General features: G+C 48.4%; 1 protein-coding gene across 6 annotated transcripts in view; it reads right to left on the minus strand.

Annotated features, from left to right (window-relative positions):
• MBIP (MAP3K12 binding inhibitory protein 1) overlaps positions 1 to 15,733 on the minus strand; it is a 140,822-nt gene that overhangs the window by 98,088 nt on the left and 27,001 nt on the right. The gene's annotated exons all lie outside the window — the stretch shown is intronic.

Genomic DNA, 15,733 nt, shown 5'->3' on the forward strand with positions numbered 1-15,733 from the left:
CTCAAAACAAGTGGGTATAGTGTGCTCGTGCTAGCAGTTGGAGACTGATCTGACGTCAGCACGGGTACATATACCCCCGCAGGAAGTGCAGCAATTCAGTAATCTTCCTTGCAAAAGCTTTATGGATATATGTGTAACTGACTGATCGTTTAAATGAACAGGATTACCCTGACCGATTAATTGTAGCTGGAGACCGCCAGTGTTCTCAACCGGAAGGCGTCGACACCCGGCAGGGTGGATGCCCTTTTATAAGAAAAACATGGCTTACCATGAGTCGGTGAATCCCCATGTATGCCGGCAGCTGGGCGGGATGCTGAGTCCATCTGCATACACTAAGGAAAACGAGATTATCAGGTAAGTAATCTCTACATTTCCTAGCGTGTAGCAGATGGACTCAAAACAAGTGGGATGTACAAAAGCTACTCACGGACTGGGCGGGAGGCTGCCCGAGGTCCGTTCAGGATTGCCCTCGCAAATGCTGTGTCCTGCCCGGACGTCCAGACGGTAGAATCTGGAGAAGGTATGGAGGGAGGACCACGTCACCACTTTACATATCTCTGCAGGCGACAGCATCCTAGTTTCTGCCCAAGAGGCCGCTTGCGCTCTTGGTAGAGTGAGCCTTGACCCGTAGAGGTGGTGGTTTTCCCGCTTCTACGTAGGCTGCCTTGATAACTTCTTTGATCCAGCAGGCGATGGTTGCCCGTGAGGCCGCTTCCCCTTGCTTCTTCCTGCTGTGAAGGACGAACAGGTGGTCCCGTCTTTCGTACTGCTTCTGACATTTCCAGGTATCTGGACAGTAGCCTGCCGATGTCGAGATGGCATAGTATTCGACCTTCTTCCGACTTCTTCAAACCTTCCGTGGTAGGCAAGGATATGGTTTGGTTGAGATGAAAGTGTGAGACTACTTTAGGTAAGAAGGAAGGAACCGTGCAAAGATGGATAGCCTCTGGAGTGATTCTGAGAAACGGATCACGGCAGGACGGTGCTTTTAGCTCTGAGATGCGGCGTGCTGAGCATACAGCCAGCAGGAACACCATCTTCAAGGTTAACAAACGGAGGGACAGGCCTCGAAGTGGTCTAAAGGCGTGTCCCGCTAGAAATTCCAACACTAGGTTGAGGTTCCACAGGGGTACTGGCCACTTCAGTGGCGGGCGAATGTGTTTGACTCCTTTCAGGAAACGTGAAACGTCTGGGTGTGTGGCGATGCTGTTGCCGTCACTCCGGGGACCGTAGCAGGATAGCGCTGCTACTTGAACCTTGATGGAATTGAGGGACAGACCCTTCTGAAGTCCATCTTGCAGGAAATCCAAAATGATAGGGATCTTAGCGGCATGTGGATTGGTGCTGTGAGTTTTGCACCAGGCTTCAAATACTCTCCAGATACTTATATATGTTAGTGATGTGGAGAACTTGCATGCTCGGAGGAGTGTATCTATTACCGGCCCAGAGTATCCCCTCTTTTCTTCAGTCTAGCCCTCTCAATGGCCAGACCGTAAGAGAATTGAGCTGGATCCTCGTGGAGGATGGGACCTTGCCGCAGCAGGTCCCTGTGTGGAGGCAGGGGAAATGGTGTCCCTGCCAGTAGTCTTCTCATGTCTGCGTACCAGGGTCTTCTTGGCCAGTCCGGGGCCACTAGAAGAACTAGTCCTCTGTGCCGCTGAATCTTGTGTATAATGGCGCCCAGCAGGGGCCATGGAGGAAAAGCATATAGCAGGATCCCCTGAGGCCATGGCTGTACCAGGGCATGGATCCCCAGGGATAGAGGATCCCGCCTGCGGCTGAAATACCTGGGTACTTGAGCATTGGACCTGTCCGCTAGTGGGTCCATGCCCGGCGTCCCCCACTGATCCACAATCATCTGGAAAGCTGTGGGCGACAGCTGCCATTCCCCCGGGTTTAGGCTTTCTCTGCTGAGGAAGTCTGCTGTGGTGTTGTCCTTCCCGGCGATGTGGACGGCGGAGATGTCCTGGAGATTTGCTTCCGCCCAAGTCATCAGGGGGGCTATTTCTAGGGATACCTGTGGTTCCGCCCTGTCGGTTGATGTATGCCACTGTGGTGGCGTTGTCCGACATCACTCTGACCGTTCTGTTTCGAAGTCTGTGGGCAAATCGCAGGCATGCTAGCCTGACTGCCCGTGCCTCTAGTCAGTTTATGTTTCACCCCGACTCTTCTCTGTTCCACCACCCTTGGGCGGTGAGTTCTTCGCAGTGTGCTCCGTTCAGGCTGGCATCTGTCATGAGCAGGGTCCAGGTTGGGGAGGACATTCTTGACCCCCGGCTCATGTGGCCGGGCTGCAACCACCACCGTAGCTGATTCCGCACTCTGGCTGGTAGAGGTAGGTGTACGGTGTAGTTCTGTGATCGTGGGCTCCACCGAGATAGGAGGGCACGTTGTAATGGTCTCATATGAGCCCGCGCCCATGGTATCACCTCCAGAGTGGATGCCATAAGGCCGAGGACCTGTAGGTAATCCCAAGCTGTGGGCCGGGTGGCACTCAGCAGGGCCAGCAGACGATTCCGGAGCTTTGATCTCCTCTTGGAGGTCAGACTGACCTTGTCTTCCTGGGTGTCGAATTGAACTCCCAGGTATTCCAGCGACTGGGAAGGCTGTAGGGAACTCTTGTTCAAGTTTCCTACCCAGCCTAGGCCTTCTAGAAGAGATACAACTCTGTTGGTTGCCCAGTAGCTCTCCTCCGGTGACTTTGCCCTGATCAGCCAATCGTCCAGGTAGGGATGGACGAGAATGCCTTCCTTCCTGAGTGCCACCGCCACTACTACTACGACCTTGGTAAAGATCCGCGGCACGGTGGCTAACCCGAAGGGTAAAGCTTGGAACTGGAAGTGTCGGCTCAGGACTTTGAAGCGTAAATAGCGCTGGTGATCCCGATGGATTGGGATATGCAAGTAGGCTTCCGACAAATCTAGGGATGTGAGAAACTCCCCTGGCTGTACTGCATTCTTGACAGACCGCAGAGTTTCCATGCGAAAGCTGGGGACCCATAGGTGTCAGTTGACTGACTTGAGGTCCAGGACGGGCCTGAAAGTGCCCTCCTTCTTGGGTACTATGAAATAAATGGAATAATGCCCAGAATTTATCTCCCCTGCAGGCACTGGGATTATGGCTTTTAGGGACAGAAGCCTCTGCAAGGTAACTTCTAGTGCCGTCCTCTTGAGGGGTGAACAAGGGGATTCCACAAAGTTGTCCGGCGGGAGCTGAAGAAAGTCCAGATAATACCCTTCTCGAATGATGGCAAGGACCCACTGGTCCGAGGTAATCTCGACCCGCCTGCGGTAGAAGAGGGTAAGCCTGCCCCCTATGGCTGCTACCCCCGGATGGGTCGGCTGATTGTCATTGTGGGGGGCGGTCAGGACCAGAACCCGAGCCGGTTCTCCTCTTGTTGTGCTTAGTCCGAAAGGGCTGGTTCCTGGCCTGAGAACGCGGTGCTCGGTAGCGAGCCCTGTAAGGGTTGAAGCGCTGAGAGTTTCTACCTCTAGATGGCCTAGGAAAGGAACGCTGGCTCCTCCTCGACCTGTCTTCTGGTAGACGGGGTAATGGAGAGGCGCCCCATCTATTAGCCAGTTTCTCGAGATCGCTGCCGAATAGTAGGGGATCCCTTAAAGGGCAGCCTTGTGAGGCGTGTCTTAGAGGAGTCGGCCGCCCAATTACGTTGCCAGAGCTGTCTCCTGGCTGCCACTGAGGATGACACTCCCTTGGCTGCCGTACGGACTAGGTCGGAGGCTGCGTCAGTGAGGAACGAGAGAGCTGATTCCATTTCTTCTCCCGGGGTGTTTCTAGCCTGTGATAAACAGGAACGCGTCACCACGGTGCAGCAGGTTGCAATTCGTAGGGACATGGCTGCCATCTCAAAGGCTTGTTTCAGAATGGCGTCCATGCGCCAGTCATGTGTATCCTTGAGGGCCGCTCCCCCCTCCACCGGAATGATGGTGCGCTTCACAATCGTGCTAATTATGGCATCTACCGTGGGGCACGCCAGCAGCTCCCTGGCCGCCGGGTCCAGGGGGTACATGCCCGACCCCCTTTGAATGAGGCCTCCGGCGCATTCCATTCCAGATCGATTAGCTGCTGTGCTGCTTGTAGGAGGGGAAAGTAGTGAGCCGATTGGCGCAGGCCCTCTAGCAGGGGGTTTATTCTAGGTTCCCCTGGGGTGTCCTGGCCCGGAATAGCCAGTTCTGACAGGCATTGAGAGACCAGGCCTGAGATCCTCCTTCCGAAAGAAGCGTCTCATGGTCCGATATGGTTCTATCTCCGAGGGAAGGTCTCCCTCCTCGGAGGGCTCCTTATCTTCCTCAGAACAATCCAAATCCCCATAAGTGGGGCTTCTGGGTGGCGAGTGACGATGCCTAGGTCTTGAGGGTCCAGGGGCCGGATCCCCCGGTACGGAAAGACCCAGTCGAGGGTCAGACTGCATCTGGACAAAGGCGTGAATCCCCTTGAATAGTTCTACCCAGGAAAGCGAAGCCGGATCTGGCCTTAGGGGCACCAGGTCTCTCGGGTTCCCTGGCTGTTCACTACGGCCTGCTAAGTTTGGGGTGTTCCCTGAGGAACTGGCAAGTACGCTGGGCTGGGACCGGTCCTGGCCTGGAATTCCCAGGGCCTCCTCACATTGGGCACATAGGGAGTCTGCATCCTCACTCAGTGTGGCTCTGAGGTTGCATGCTGAGCAGAGGCTGAGAGCTCTTATGCCTGATTCTGGAGGTGCCGGCTCTGCGGACGCATGGGCTCTCTTACGCTCCATTTTCGTCTGATATTTCCTTCCAGCCGGAGTATGCGCCTTGTAATATGTGCCGCCTACTAATATGCGCGTATCAACAGGCGTCTATGGTCATGCGCCCAGGAACGGGCGACCATGAACGGGCGCCCATCGGCCTGCGCCTACCCGCGTGCGTCTATCAACGTGCGCCTATCCGCATGCACCTATCAATCCTATCAATGTGCGCTTAGCAACGTGCGCCCAGGTGGCGAAGGCGAGCAGGCAGGCAAAATGGCGACCTCCTTTGCGGGCTGCCACGTAGGCAGACCCCGCTAATCCTCACTTACTCGGAGACCACAGTAAAGATGTACGCCTTACCTTGTCTTCGGCGCTTCCCGGCTGCAACCCGGGCGGTCTCCGGCTGCGGGGGGAGAGGGTGAGTACCGTCACCGCCGCGCTCGAGGAAGTGCACCCGTGGCCTCTAGGCCGCGCCTGAACTCGTCTCGCTCGGGGGCCAAGTCCTCACCGGGACCGAGGCTGCCTCTATGCCGCGCCCGAGCCCTTCTCACTCGGGGGCTAGGTCCCTGCCGCGAGTCAGCCACCGGACCGAGGTTCTTACCTCCGAGGGATCACGGAAATCAGCTCAGGAAACTCAACTGGGGGAGGGACAGAATGGTATCACCGCAGGAGTGCGGGGCTCGTCTTCAGGTAGGCTTCTTCTATGAATTTAGTCGTTAGAATTTGGAAACACGCTCAGCGAGCGTGAGGTAGCTCCAAACTGCTTTAGAGACGGAAATTACTGAATTGCTGCACTTCCTGCGTGGGTATATGTACCCGTGCTGACGTCAGATCCGTCTCCAACTGCTAGCACGAGCACACTATACCCACTTGTTTTGAGTCCATCTGCTACATGCTAGGAAATATATCTTTAACAATTCTGAAAGAAACAAATACAGAACATACTGCATGGACTCGACAAAAGATGGGACCAAATTAGCTTATACAACAATAAAAGCAAGCTGTGCTGAGTTTACAGCACGGCGGCCATAACATGGGAAAAGGACATGAAGGATTGCCTGTTAGAGGGAATGGGGGAGGGGAAGGTTAGGTAGGCAAGGCGGGAAGAGTAAGATGAGGAAAGGAAAGGAAGGGGGGGAGCAGGAGCTCGCAAGAAATTCAAATACGAAGCATTGATTGGTTGTAGTTACATGACGTCAGGGCAGACAGGCAGCAGTTGCAGAGAGAGCGAACAGAGAAAGGAGCGCTCGAATTTTGTGTCCTTTAGGAGCTGGCGAAACAAGGGTTTATTTTAACATTTTGTGGCGGCGACAAAGGGAGTAGGTAGGAACCACCGGGAGAGCAATTAGGAAACGGGGCAGACGGGGCGCGGTGGTGGCGCGATGTTAGGCCAACGGGTGTCAGAGACAGCCCGCCCCCTCCCATACTCGGAGCATCAAAGGAAGGAAAGTATGCGGCCAGTTTCGGGGAAAGTGGCACGGAAGTCGGTATGGGAGAGGGTCCAGATACCACCCAGGTGCCAGATGATAGGGTCGTCCTCCCCCTAGACCTGTCCATCCATGCCTCCGGGTCGGAAAATGAGCCACCGGCAGGGCCCGATTCAGCGATTCCCGGGCCTAGCGGGATGGGGAGAAGCAGGGGATCGGCTGGGCCCAGCGATCCGCCCCATGAAGAGCTGCTGGAGGGGACACAATGGTCGAGAGTGGAGGAGCTGTGAGGAAGAAGGCTGAGCAGCGTGGACAGGAGCAGCAGCGAGACGTATTGCCAGCATCAGCAGAGGGAGGAGAGAGCGACAGAAGGGAGGCTACGAGAGCGCAGGGACCCGAGAGGAAGGAAGAGGATGGAGTAGAGGCAGGGAAGGAGCGGAGAAGAGGTACAGCAGAGGAAACACCCGACCGGGAGCTGAGATGGAATATGTGTGCAGTGAGTGCAGACACATGCAGAGGGAAAGAGCACATGAACACATGCAGAGGGGCAGAGCGTCCCTGAGTTTCTCCCAGGGCATTCAGGTTCAGCATACCAGTCACTTTGCAGGAGCTCAGGGTTTCGGGGGCTGGCATGCATGGGCTACGGGTGGAAAAGGGACTTCCATGGCAGTAGGGCAGAGGTGAATAGAAGCAGAGCAGGCAGGGAATTTTATGGGGGACCGGAAGGTGAAAAGAGGCAGAGTTCAGGGCAGTACGGGGAAGGGCAACAAAGGGTCTCAGGAATGGACACTGCGGCCAGTCTCTTTGTTGTTTCAGTTTCCACGGAGGAAGAGTATCCTGATACGTCAAGAGGTGATGAGTGGTGGGAGAGGCAAATGGGATACACCGAAATTGAAAGGCCGCTGTCAGGTCGTCAGGAAAGAGCCGGAGGGGAAGCAGCCAGGAACAGGATTCTCGGAGCAGATGAAGGCAAAGAGTTGAAAGGGGATCAGATGAAAAGGAAGAAAGGCAAAGCTAAGCGGCACGCGAGATACTTCATCAAGTTTCACGGATAGCAGTTCCTCTACGGACTCCAGTACCAAAGTCAGGTTGGAGACAGCGAGTGGTTTAGGGCCAGATAAAGACATGGATCACCCTGCTTTGGCATACCTAACGGAATTGTGGAAAGTGGTGCCAGGGAAAATACGTAACAGAATCAAACGGCTTAGATACATTAACATTTTTCAGCTACTGGATGGTAGGAGGGGTGGTAAGAGGAGACACAGAAAGGGCAGCAAACGCAAGAGCGAGAGGGAGCCAGGGGCTAAAGTACCTAAGAACATCCTAAACTGGATGAGAGGCTTCCTTCGTTTAGCTAGGGTAGTAGGGCATTACAGGCCGGAATAGCATGGGACTTTACTAGCCTACTGCGAGAGCATTTTGGAAGCGTTTAGGGATTATGAAGATTGGGCTTGGCTCAACTATGATGAACGATTGAGGGAAAAGATGGCAGGTAATAGATTTATGTCCTGGGGTACGCAGGATATTAACCTTTGGCTCACACAGATGACTAACAAAGGTGCTAGGCAAGGAAAGTTAGGGGTTGGGGCATCGGGACAAATAGGAGGGATGGCAGGTAGCACCGGGGCGGACAAAGGGACTGAGAAAGGTAGCCAGATGGTTAGAGATTCAAAGGTGGGCATGGCAAACAGCGATGTTTGCTGGAGATTCAATAGGGCCACTTGCCTGTTTCCCCAAGTGTAAGTTTAGGCATGCTTGCACAGTTGTAACAGCGCCCACCCTAGCACAAAATGCTCACAGGTTACAGCCAAAGCAATAATGAAGGGCGCGAAACCTTAGCCTGACCTCAGGGATACGGGATGGGATGGGATGGTGGAAAGAGCAATAACAGAAGGAACAAAAAATTTTTTTTTTAAATTTTAGCAAGGACGTAAGTGAGACAATGCGAACATGTAGGCATTTGACGATTTCTTTATGCAAGATTGCAGGGTTTCCAGTTACAGGACGGATGGTGATCAGTTTCAGGACAAATTACGAAGACGAATGGGAGTTAATACGGGACTCAGTTGCCCCAAGCACATGGAAGACATACCTAAAAGAAAATGCAGCTTTAGCGAACTATCTGCAGTATTGGGGGTGGGCTGGGGGGATCACTGCCAGAATGTTGGTTGGTGGGTTTTGTGCTGTGGGCAAAGCAAGCTAGTTATTCCGTCGCCACCGTTAGAGCGCAATTGGCAGGTTTCACATTTTTTCAAAAAATTGAAGGGATGGGGATATCCCACCCACAGTTTTCAGTTGCGGAAGGTGTTGAGGGGCTGGCAAAAAAAAAAAAAGAGTAGGCAGACATAGTGATCAAAGGTTGCCCATTAGATATCATGACTTGAATTGGTTTTCAGTACTGTTAATGCAGGTCTGCTGGTCGGGGTTTGAAGTGGTGCTATTTCGAGTGGCTTTTTCGTGGGCCTTCTTTGGAGCCATGAGAGTTAGCGAGCTAATAGCTCAGTCCAGTAGGAGTACAAGAGACAAATGAATTATGCAGCATTGCATTTGGATTAAAGAGCAGTCGGTAACGCTGTTCCTTCCAAAATCAAAAACGGATCAGTTAGGGAAAGGTATTTTTATCACACTACTACAGCTGTGAACGCAGTGGTCTGCCCGGTAAACACAGCATTATTATATTCATGGATACAGCCGGCCGTCAATGGTTCTTTCCTGGTACGTGCAGATGGTTTGGCGCTGACCAGATACCAGTTCACGCAGGTGTTACGCAGAGTAGTTAGTTTGGATGGCAGGGATGCTCAATGGTATGGCTCACATTCCTTCAGGACTGGGGCAGCAACATCAGCGGTGGAGGCCGGGCTGCCTGATGAAGGAATTAAAAACATCGGGAGAATGAATTGGGGGATGGGTGGAAGGGGTGGGGTAAGGAGGAATAATTTCACTATTGTGTATGTTTTTCGTTTCAGAAATTTTGGGGTGGAGGCGCGGGAACGGATGTGCCTAATCGTGGGCCATTCGTTTATACACAGAGCCCAAAGAAGAGCCTTGAAACGTCCATATGGGGAGGACTTGGAACTGGAGCGATTGGGATGGCAATTGGCCTGGTTTAGCCAACAAGGCATGCAATGGGACGAGCTGCTGCCTTTTCTAACTGAAAGGATTGAAATGTGGGGTATCCCAGATATTCTTTTGATTCACTTAGGGGGTAATAAGAACATAAGAAATTGCCATGCTGGGTCAGACCAAGGGTCCATCAAGCCCAGCATCCTGTTTCCAACAGAGGCCAAACCAGGTCACAAGAACCTGGCAATTACCCAAAACACTAAGAAGATCCCATGCTACTGATGCAATTAATAGCAGTGGCTATTCCACAAGTAAACTTGATTAATAGCAGTTAATGGACTTCTCCTCCAAGAACTTATCCAAACCTTTTTTGAACCCAGCTACACTAACTGCACTAACCACATCCTCTGGCAACAAATTCCAGAGCTTTACTGTGTGTTGAGTGAAAAAGAAAGAATTTTCTCCGATTAGTCTTAAATATGCTACTTGCTAACTTCATGGAATGCCCCCTAGTCCTATTATTCGAAAGTGTAAATAACAGATTCACATTTACTCATTCAAGACCTCTCATGATCTTAAAGACCTCTATCATATCCCCCCTCAGCCATGTCTTCTCCAAGCTGAACAGCCCTAACCTCTTCAGCCTTTTCTCATAGGGGAGCTGTTCCATCCCCTTTATCATTTTGGTTGCCCTTCTCTGTACCTTCTCCATCGCAACTATATCTTTTTTGAGATGCGGCGACCAGAATTGTACGCAGAATTCAAGGTGTGGTCTCACCATGGAGCGATAGAGGCATTATGACATTTTCCATTTTATTAACCATTCCCTTCCTAATAATTCCTAACCTGGTTTGCTGCGTTAGAAGAGTTGGCATATCAACGTTCATTCTTTTTATATTCCCATTTTTCCTTATCTTGTTGCTAAACATCAAGTTTCATTTCGTTGCATTGTTAAAGATATGTTTCACTGTAAGAAGTAAGTACCCCTCCCGCTTATTTCCTTTTTGTTATCTGTAAACCGGTGATATCATTGATCTAATGTCGGTATATAAAAATGTATAAATAAACCAGCAAATCGGGGAAAATAGAGGCTGCGTTCGTTGCGGCTTCTGGCACTAAAAGAGCGAAACCGGATCCTCCGTCGACAGACAAGGCCCCACCGCCAAAGGTAATGGCGTCAGCAGATTTAGTGCTCACGGAACTCAAACAACTAAAAGACTTAATTCAAGTCAATATTGAGGTGACAACAGCCATTCGGGGCAATTTACAGACCATGTCGGCAAGAATGGAATCGTTCCAATCCTGTATAGATGATGTTGAAACTCAAGTCTCGTCTCTCTTATTAACTGCCGTTTCAGTTCCGCGCCTAACTAAAGACCTGGAGAAAATGCAGCAGAACTTAGAGGATCTTTCTAATCGTAATCAGCGTAACAATATAAGAATCCTAGGAATTCCGGAGAGAGCTGAAGGTTCGGACTTAATGCAATTTCTTTCTCAAATGATCCCTACCAGCTTGCATATGGAATTTGACCACTCGTTCGAATCAGAACGCACACACGGAATTCCGTCGAAACCCGTGCGAAACTTGAAATATCTCAGGCCGATTATATTCAAAGTGCTAAGGTACCCTCAAGTTTTGGCTATCTTTGCTGCAGCCCGCACGCAGGTTCCTATACACTACCAAGAACACACCATTTTATTTGTCCCAGATCTCGCTAAAACCATGGCTGACGAACGGAAGGCCTTTTCAGTTTTGTGGCCTCGCCTGCAAGCGCTAGGGGAAAAATATGGCTTGCTATACCCAGCTCAAATGCAAGTAACATGCCAAAATCAAACTGTTCCATAACTCACAAGATCTTGATGGCTTTTTGCAATCCTTTGAAACTGCACAATCAATGGTCACCTGAAAGGGACAAGGCTGATCTTAATTTCTATTTTAGTGCTACAGGCTTTTTTTTTTTTTTTTTTTTTTTTTTTTTTTAATAGCTACAGCTAAATCTTTTACTTTTTGGGCTTTTTTTTTTATGGGTCTCTGCTCGCATTGAGTAGACTTTTGTTTTATATCCCATGCATTGGACCCGTTCAGCCTGAATACTGAAGGTCTCCTCTCATCCTATCTCTAGGAAGTTATTGTGCTACCTTTCCCAGGACAATATAATAGTGTTCTAAAATTTTTCCCCTTGCTCCATTATCTTTTCGATGATCTACTGAAGGAGTGGCGGTCTCGAGGGGCCAGTGGTCCACCTTGAGGCTCTTTATTGTACCTTTTTTTTATTTTAGTGCAGAGGCACGATCTGTGTACTCTCAGTTTAACCCTCTGTCCGGCTTACATACCGGACATTCTCCTTATTTCTGCTCTTCTCTTTTTCTCTCTTCCCTTCTTTTTTTTATGCCACCTCTCTCTTCTGTGTGTCCAGCTAACATGTCCTTTTTAGTGGAACATAGTGTTGACCACATATCATTTTTCTACTCCATATGGTGAACAAGATTTCAACATTTACAGTAGTTTCCCTAAATGTCAATGGTTTCTAACATCCTATCAAGAGGAAGAAAGTTCTTACATATTTACAAAACCTGCACACGGATATTGTGCTGCACCAGGAAATGCATTTAACCACTACGGAATCTCTCAAACTTAAACAGTGGGTAGGACAGGTTTATTTCAGTCCCGCCATACACAAGAAGAGGCACTACCATACTGCTATATAAAAGATTGGATGCAACAGCATTGCAGCAAGCTGCAGATCCTGATGGGAGATGGAATTTAATCCAGGTCTCTATACACAAGGAACTTTTTACTATCCTTAACGTTTATGCTCCCACAGTGGATGACCGTTCCTTTTTTATACCACATTTGCTCATCTGCTTGATGTGGACTCCACACAGAGTATTATAGGAGGGGACTTTAATCAACCCTTGGATCCTTTTCTTGACAAGAAGTCTGCAGTTCGTCCCACTATTTCCAAATCCTGCAAGGCGTTAAAACATCTCATGTCCTCGTTTGGACTCTCTGATTCTTGGCGCTTACTACATCCAACCGCTAAAGACTATACGTTCTACTCTTTTCCTCATACGTCGTATTCACGGATAGACTATCTTTTAACCTCACATCGGCTGGTATCTCGGATTCTCTCTGCAACTATTGCCCCTATTTTAATATCAGACCACACGGCTGTTATCCTTACGTGTAGATTACAGACTTCCATTAGTATAGACCGGATGTGGCGCTTTAATTCTTCATTGCTGTAAGAACAGACCTTCATTGAAATGCTTCGTGGGAAAATCTCGGATTACTTCCATTTCAACGCTATTCCGAAAGTTGCCTTTAAAGCCACAATCTGGGGAGACATCATCAATTATTCATCTTACTGACGGAAACAGCAGACCTCCTTGGATACTCTTCAGAAGGAAGTGGTTACCCTTGAGATGGCTCATATCCAATCCCCAAATAAGTCCTCACTGGACGCTGTATTAAAGGCTAAGTACCTCTATAATCAGAAGTTGAGCTCCACGGTAAGATTACACGTATATCAATCCAACGCCCTTTACTATGCGGAAATTAATAAATGTAGTCACCTATTAGCCTATTTAAAAAAAAAAAGAACATTAAAAAAAAACATGCGGTTAAAGTCCTCTCTCCATCCAACCAGATCTTTATCACTGATGCTGAAATTCTGCAGGCTTTTCAGAACTTCTATGACACTCTCTATCAATCTGAAATGACATTAACGGATACAGAAATTCAAAATTTCTTCTCTAACATTACTCATCCCTCGCTTTCACCTGAACAAATGGCAGGTCTCGATAAGCCCATTACACCCCTGGAAATAACTAAGGCCATTACTGCCCTCTCTGCTGGCAAGGCCCCAGAACCAGATGGATTCACAACAGACTTCTATCGAGCTTTTCAAAAGGAATTAGTGCCTCATTTACATGCATATTACTCGGTAGCTCCTCTACAACCAGACCTTTTTTCCACCTTCTCAGAGGCGTGTGTTATAGTGCTTCCAAAGCCAAGTAGAGACGAGACTCACATTGGTAATTACAGACCAATCTCACTTCTAAACACGGATTATAAAATTTTTACCAAAATATTGGCCACCAGATTATCTTCAGTTATGTACTCCCTGATACACCCAGATCAATCCAGCTTTATAAACTGCTAATAATACACGTCTTTTTCTCCACGTCCATGAAGCCACTTTATTAAGAACATAAGAAAATGCCATACTGGGTCAGACCAAGGGTCCATCAAGCCCAGCATCCTGTTTCCAACAGTGGCCAATCCAGGCCTTAAGAACCTGGCAAGTACCCAAAAACTAAGTCTATTCCATGTAACCATTGCTAATGGCAGTGGCTATTCTCTAAGTTAACTTAATAGCAGGTACTGGACTTCTCCTCCAAGAACTTATCCAATCCTTTTTTAAACACAGCTATACTAACTGCACGAACCACATCACCTGCTGTAGCAGTATCTCTAGTTGCGGAAAAGGCATTTGACTGTGTCGAATGGCCTTTCCTCTTTCTCCACTCTTCGCAGGTTTAGCTTTGGCCCTACTTTTGTTTCCTGGATTCAATTTTTATATTACTCTCCTAAAGCATTCCTCTACATTAATAATCAATGGTCTCCTTTATTTTGATTGCATAGAGGCACCCACCAGGGTTGTTGCCTTTCCCCTTTATTATTTAATCTGGCTTTGGAACCATTACTTCTTGCAATTCGGCAGGACTCTTGAATTGAAGGAGTACCTATTGGTTCAGATGTCTTCAAACTCTCAGCATATGTGGACGATGTCCTGTTATTTCTCCTAAATCCAGATGACTCACTCCCTCATTTACTGGATTTGATAGCAACATATTCCTCCATATCAGGATACAAAATTAATTGGCATAAAACTGAGCTTCTCCCCTTAAACTACTTGGGCTCACTAGTGGATCTCTCTCAGTCCCGGATACAAAAAGTCCTAAATGGTCTCAAATATTTAGATGTCAAATTCTTCTCTGATCCGCAAGCTACTACTGGCAAACCCTGCATGGGCTAGGCTGGAAACAATTAAAATGGTTATTACCCCAAAGATTACTTATATACTCTCCATGTTGCCCATATTCTTCTCAGACTTTTATAAACATATAGACAGACTTCTTATAAAATTCCTTTGGCAAAATAAGGTTCCTAGAATTGCGTTATCTAAATTGAAGGTTGCAAAAATTGATGGTGGGGGTTGATTACCCCGACTTTTACGCGTACCATCAAGCATATAGACTACAACAGGCCTACCATCACTTTACAACTGGGAGAGATCCCCGGGAGAATCCTAGATGGTTATGTGCGAGCATAGCCTTCTCTCTCCATACCCGCCTTCTTACTTTCCTGACATGAAATTGCTCTCTCAGCACGCATCCAATCCCATATTAAGGTCCCTTCATAGAGCGTATACGGCATTCAACTCCATTCGCCCTAAGGATAGAGTTGAATGCCTGGAACAATTCTAATATGACACCATTATGGCACAACCCTCTATTGAAAATTGGAAACCATTATCTTAATTGGCCCGTATGGCAAAACAGAGATATATGGTTTCTTTCCTCGATAATGGAGGGCTCAGCCCTATTATCTTTCCCTGTGCTTCAACTGAAGTTTGGCCTGCCTGAAACTCAATTTTATGCTTGGTTACAGTTAAGGAGTATTCTCTACTCTAGTTCGATCCTAACCACCCAGGAGGATAAGTGTCCTTTTCTTCTCAAATTTTATCAGGAGTATGGAAATAAGGGACACTTAGCCTCTCGCCTATATAAACTGATAACCATGTCCTCTGTGTGTCCTCTAAAAAACCGCTTAGATTCAGCTAGGACTATGGACATTGACGTACATCTCACCGACAAAGAATAGTGACATTTATGGTCCATATCCACACGCATTTCACCATCTTCCAGTTTGACTCCATCCTTTTTTATAATGCACAGAGAGCTTTATGGACTCCCTGGAAATTACACAGAGCAGGTCTTCTTACGTCTCACAATTGCTGGACCTGCTTGACCCCTAAGGCAACTTTGCAACATGTGATTTTTTCCTGTTCCTATGTCAACACTTTTTGGCAACAAATTTGGCAAACCATCTCCTCAATTCTGTCCCTCACTCAGCCCATTACTTATGCTGTGATCTTCCTTAAGGGGGAAAACTTTTCCTTTGATCTCCCTCTTCCCCAAAGGAAGTTATTAATTAGACTTTTTAAATCACAGTAGCCTTAGAGAACATTATGTCTAACTGGAAGCACAGAGATCTGCTTTCACATCATCTTTGGTGGAACTAAATTTGTCTGTACTGTAAATATGAGAAGACTATGGCAATTAAATGTAACAGACAAGCAAAATGGTCTTGGGTGTGGAAGCCCTTGGACGATTATGTCTTATCTTTACCATAATCTAATCTGCAGATTGACACTATTGTCCCCAAACTTGACACCCTTTGTTTTCTTCTCCCTTTTGCTCTACATTTTTTCTACCTCTTCTCTTA

This window comes from Rhinatrema bivittatum, chromosome 4 (genome assembly GCF_901001135.1).
Source record: "Rhinatrema bivittatum chromosome 4, aRhiBiv1.1, whole genome shotgun sequence".
Classification (NCBI taxonomy): Eukaryota; Metazoa; Chordata; class Amphibia; order Gymnophiona; family Rhinatrematidae; genus Rhinatrema; species Rhinatrema bivittatum.